We start from the raw sequence: 6,000 nt of genomic DNA on the forward strand, positions 1-6,000 counted from the left end.
ATCATGTAATTCTTAGAGAAATCTACATCACTTGCAATGTTAGAAACACAGCTAAATAAACACAATCAAAAATGAAGGTACTAAAACATGGTATTTAGAAAAAAGCAAGAAAACCCCAAAAATAAACAATGTAAAAACACTGGGACCCTAAATCATCATTGCTGTTTCTCCAATTTTCTGAAGTAATGTGCTCCTTTTTATATGTCTTATTCGCGGTACGATTTGCAACACTTATTAAGTCTTTTTTATTTTTCCACCACATCTTTGCTTATCCAAATGTTTTTGACAGATTCATGAAATGCGACATTTCCTACATGTCACATTATTTGACACATCTCACTCCAGTCCCTGCCTAAGGTTTCTCACAGAGTTACTAATTTGGCACTTTTTTAGACAAATGTGTGACTTTTTCAAAGGTTTGTCACAATATGCAGCAAAAAAAACTCAAAACAGTTAAGGACAAAAACAAAAATCATTTTGGATTTTGTGCCAAATTCATGAACTACATTGAAGAACTAGATGCAAAAAAATCAGTCTGCGAATGCCACAAGGCAAAAAAAAAGAAAAGAAAAGCGACTTCAAGAAATTGCAAATTATGAATCAGGGCCTTGGGATGATAGACCTTCATTCATGCCATTTATTCACACGTGTAACATCTGTAGTCTTAAGTTTTGGCAAACACAACATAAACAATCGATGGAAGCTCAGTCTTACTGCAAGTGAATCAACGTGACTTGACAGCTGAGTAGCACAGTTACAAAATCCCTTGAGAGTGGTTAGACATTGCTTCATGTCCACAAAACGTTCAGTCAACGAGTCCGCACATATACATATAGACGTGTTGCATACAAAACATACACATCATAACTAATGCACTAAGGTTCACCGGTACTAGAAGGAGAATGTGGTATTCTGCATCTAGAACTTACAAATGTAGCCAGAAAGCCAAAGTCTGTTATATCAATATGGATTTACTACTATATAACTAGTGGAGCATCATGTAGCACGTCTGATGTTTGCTGTCTTTACAGAGAAAGTAAAATTAACCTTACCCTTGGCAGCTTCTTAATTGATAGGAAATGTTGTATCCAGCAGATGTCCGGCCAGGTGACAGTAGATAGACATTGAAGAGCTGCTGCTTGTGTTTGGTTTTCACCTGTGCATGGAGAGATGATGTGTAATTCTCAACCAGCAATCACGACTCAGAGGATTATTAACACAGATCTTGGAAACTAAAAGGAGGAGCAATAAAAGGGAAATGAGAAAAGCTTACCGGAAACCATAGAGCCGTAACCTACAGGAAACCAAACACACACACACACAAAACTTGTCAATGTGACATACTGTACTTGTTCCTGCTCCACCAGTGCTATCTTTATAACCAGTAAATCCAAACTTTATTCCACAGGATGTCAATTTCTAAAGTATCTCATCTCCCCACAGGTTGTAGATAATTGTGATAAGTCGCTTTTTGACTCTGTGCCCAATCCCTTCCTATCGCAATGCTCATTCAGGATATCTCCCACGTCTAAACAGACAATACACCTTACAATGTAAGTACTGAGCACAATGGACTATGACAACAAAATGTGGACAACCTGCTCGCTATCCGATGACACATTAGGTTCTTCTACTTCACATCTGAAAATGCTTTCTCTTGCACATTCCCTTCTCGTGATGTTTAGTTTTATTATTTCTTTTTCTTGTTTCTCTTAATTTCTTCTGCTATAGTTGCTCCAGCAATACCTGTAAAGAGGACTGTGTTGAGGAAAGAGCTAAAAATATCTAACACTGAAGATCCGTATCTTGTGTTGTTGGAACTCTACACTACTGTTTTTTATTTTTTAGTTGCACAACATACACACGCATTGTGCAGCTCCGTGACATTCTGTATGGCATACATCACCACTATTGTGTCCGTCCCATAATATTTCAACTTGTTATGGGGCTTTACCTCACATAAAACAATTACCACTTGTCCATTTTATATTGGCATCCATGTAGGTCTTCATTGTTGGTAATACCCAACAGAAAAGTGCTGAAAAAAATTCAGAATTAAAAAAAAAAAAAAAGGGTTTCTCTTTTGCGTCACCATTTTCTGAGACTGGTAACATTTTTATTTTTTATTTTTTGTTGATAAAGTTGAGTGAGGGCTTGTTTTTTTGTGTGGAAAGCTGACATTTTTATTGATATCAATTTGAGGTACACACAATATTTTGATTGCTTGTTGTTGCTTCTCTTTTTAAGGGTGGTGTCACTACTCCACCCTGCTGTGAGTGACAGCTCAGCTGCCCTATAGCATTAGGGTTGTGTTGAACTGTCAGTATTGTGAGTGACAGCTTATTCACGCAATCTGAGGCAGGGCGTGCTGGGCTGTCAGATTCTGTGGGTCAAAATTTGAAAAAATTGTAGCTCTCAAAATATGGTGCTGCAAAAACTAGTTTTTACAATAAAAAGTGTTCATTAGTGTATGACAGCAGCCAAACATAAAAAAACTCTATAAATCAGGAATCGCTGTAATCATACCGACCCGAAATATAAAGTCGTCTAATCACTTTTACCGCACGAGGAACGGCGTAAAAAATAAATAAAACTAATTCTTCACATGTTTTTTTGTTCATTATGCCTCCCAAAGATCACAGTAAGGCTCAGCGCACATTTATCCTGCGCTCCGTGCATAGCGCTTGCACCAGGGTTTCCATATAAATCTCTGAAATATGTGATTCAGACAGATCCTGCGGCGGAAGATTCCCTATAATGAGGCAGATGGAGGCACTGTGGATGCCATAGGACCTGTGATCCGGTCGTGTCCGTCGTTTTAGGATTGCATAAAAGTGCTGTCGGCCACAGTTTCGTGCACTTCTTAAAAGAAGAACAGAGGCCAGACGGAGACCAGAGTAACTCTGCTGCCTCATTATAGTGAATGGATCCCTCGGGGGTTTCATCTGAATCACGTCACTAGGAGATTTAGATGGAAACCTCAATGTAAATGCTTACCATAGAGCGCTGGATAAATGTGATCCCAAATATTAGGTAAAATGTTCTCAATAAAAGCTTCAACTCAATCCACAAAAAAAGCAAGTCCCTATTCAGGTCTGTCATCTGTTAATGGAAATATAAGAGGCTTCCACGTTACTGGAAGCACAAAGGCTCTGGAAAAGCTAAATGGCTCCTTTCTCCCCAAAAGAAATGTGGCAAATTCTGTGCTCTCAAATCTAAATGAGCCCCACTGTGCCTAAACCACATATAGCGTCCACATGTTTGGCATTTCTGAAGCGATGACTTATGGGTTCGTGTCTCCAGAAGCATGAGCTGGGCATAACGTACTAGTGATTGCAACGTACTGGTCACTACAACATACTGGTCACTACAAAGGTAGTTTTCAATTTTCACTCGGCAACATTCATTGCTGCTTGTTTCTGGAAAACATCCATGGAGTCAAAATCATCACTACACCTGTAGATACATTCCCAAAAGGGTATCATTTCCAAAATGGGGTCACTTGAGGGGGGATTCCGCTCTTCTAGCAATTAGGGGCTCTAAATAGGGAGTCCACAAACTATTCTAGGAAAATCTGTGCTCCAGGAGTCAAATAGCGCTCCGTCCCTCCTGAGTCTCTCCATATGGCTAAGTAGCACTGTACAGCCACATATGGGGTATTGCTACGTTCAGTAGAAATTGTGGGACAAATTTCGGTGTCTTTTTTACTCACTTTTTGTGTGAAAATGTGAAATTTGTGGCTAAAATAAAATTTTGATGGTAAAAATGTAGTTATTTTTTGTAAAAATGTAGCTATATTTTCTTTACTGAAAAAATGGACCTCAGTTTGTTGTAAAAAAAAATTCTTGTTAGCCCTTAGAAAAATTAAAGGGAATCTGTCACCCCAAAAATCGTATATGGGCTGCGGCCACCATCATCAGGGGCTTATCTACAGCATTCTGTAATGCTGTAGATAAGCCCCCGATGTAACCTGAAATGTAAGAAAAACACGTTATATTATACTCACCCGGGGGCGGTCCCGGTTCGGGTCCGATGGGCATTGCGGTCCGGGTCCGGTGCCTCCTATGACGTCCTCATCCTGTCTTCCAGCCGTGGCTCCGGCGCAGGTGTACTTTATCAATTATCTTTTTGTGGAGCATCCAGTAACACCGGTGCTATGTTCTTTCGGAGATTCATAAATCGCTTAAAAATCCACCAGAATTACCGATCGTCTGAGGAATAGACTCAGTTTTCAACAAAATAGGAATATTTTTGGATTAAATAATTAACACTTTAACAAAGGAATCTAAAACTTTTATAAAAGATTCCACACATTTTTTTATTGAAACTGAATTAAATAGAATTAGCTAATGAAGTCATTTTGGCGTCTTTCGATGTTACTTCACTTCATACTTCGATTGAACATGAACGGGGTCTAGCAGCTGTGAAAAGAAAATGATTACTTTTGAATCTATCAAGAGAGGGTGAAAAATTTGTTATTTCACTTTTGGATGTCATCCTTAAAATGAATTATTTCCTGTTTGGAGACGAGTTTTATATGCAAAAACGGGGTACAGCAATGAGCGCAAATATGGCACCCGTATACGCAAATATCATTGTGACTACATAGGAGGGAGACTTCGTTTATGTGTTGACATAGTGGATCTACATAGACGACCTCTTCCTCCTCTAGATCTGTACACAGAGTGAACTAATTGACTTCCATACATTTCTGAATCAAATTGATTCAACTATAAAATTTACTTTGGTCCACTCAAAGACACGTACTCAATTTTTAAATGTCTGGGTGGAGCAAAAAAATAGTACGTTAAGCACTGCACTCCATATAAAACCTAGACAGATTGCCACAATTGTTAAAAAGCACTGGGGAATGTCATCTAAATGTTTACCTAGTATAAATGAATTTGAAAATTCCCCATTATTCTCCTATCAAAAAAACAAAAGTATAAGACATTATCTCTTGAAGAATAATAATACAACAAAGTCCTAACTGGAAAAGGGGCACTTTAAATCCATAATAACAACCAACCCATTCATGTGTGAAAATGGGAAAGAAACGGAAGAGATCCACCAATGAGGTTAAAAATACATGAATTTTATTGCAATTAAATATAAAACAAAAATTAAAAAGCACCTGATGTAATAAGAGTACCGTAGGGCAGAGGTGTCAAACTGCATTCCTCGAGGGCCGCCAACAGGTCATGTTTTCAGGATTTCCTTAGCATTCCACAAGGTGCTGGAATCATTCTGTGCAGGTGATTAAATTATCACCTGTGCAATACAAGGAAATCCTGAAAACATGACCTGTTGGCGGCCCTCGAGGAATGCAGTTTGACACCTCTGCCGTAGGGGACATCGACATACGACATATATAGAGGAAAAGTCAACAAATTCCAAATTGGAAATCTATGATTATCAATTGTGAGAGTAGACTATGGGAGGCTATAATTTATCGAAAAGCAAATGCAAATCGTTAACACCAGACAGTAGTAGCCACAGAACCGGACCCAGGCATCCCCTCACTTGATCAGCAAGGTTTTATTAGTGGCTATTGCTGCATTTACCTGTAGATATATGTACCTTGGATACATCCTCTGTAAGAGAATATGTTTTTTCTCAGACTGCCATTTTACCATCATTGTGCCACTGTCTAGGGTGTGAGGTTAGTCTTTGGGGTAGGAAGATAACGATTTGCATTTGCTCTTTGATAAATTATAAACTCCCAGAGTCTACTCTCACAATTGATAATCATTGATTTACAATTTGGAATTTGTAGGCCTTTTCTGTATATGCCCGATGTCCCCTACGGTACTCTTATTACATCAGGTGCTTTTTAATTTTTATTTTATATTTAATTGCAATAAAATTCATGTATTTTAACCTCATTGATGGATCTCTTCCATTTCTTTCCCATTTTCACAAGTAAATGGGTTGGTTGTTATTATTATCTCTTGAAGTCGCATATTGGCCCTCTGCAGCAATAGTGCACAAAGCACTATC

At 38.4% G+C, this 6,000-nt stretch overlaps 1 protein-coding gene across 3 annotated transcripts in view; it reads right to left on the reverse strand.

The window, feature by feature from the left end:
- CARD11 (caspase recruitment domain family member 11) overlaps positions 1-4,078 on the reverse strand; it is a 213,319-nt gene extending 209,241 nt beyond the window's left edge. For 2 of the 3 annotated variants that reach the window (XM_077275337.1, XM_077275335.1), the window contains exon 1: positions 1,053-1,201. The gene's annotated coding sequence lies outside the window, so the exon portion shown is untranslated. Of the gene's footprint in view, positions 1-1,052; positions 1,202-1,598; positions 1,747-4,006 lie in introns of those variants that run through there. The other variant, XM_077275336.1, reaches the window with a different exon arrangement.
- Between the last annotated feature and the right edge of the window lie 1,922 nt (positions 4,079-6,000).

The sequence above is a fragment of the Ranitomeya variabilis genome, chromosome 7 (genome assembly GCF_051348905.1).
Source record: "Ranitomeya variabilis isolate aRanVar5 chromosome 7, aRanVar5.hap1, whole genome shotgun sequence".
Lineage (NCBI taxonomy): Eukaryota > Metazoa > Chordata > Amphibia > Anura > Dendrobatidae > Ranitomeya > Ranitomeya variabilis.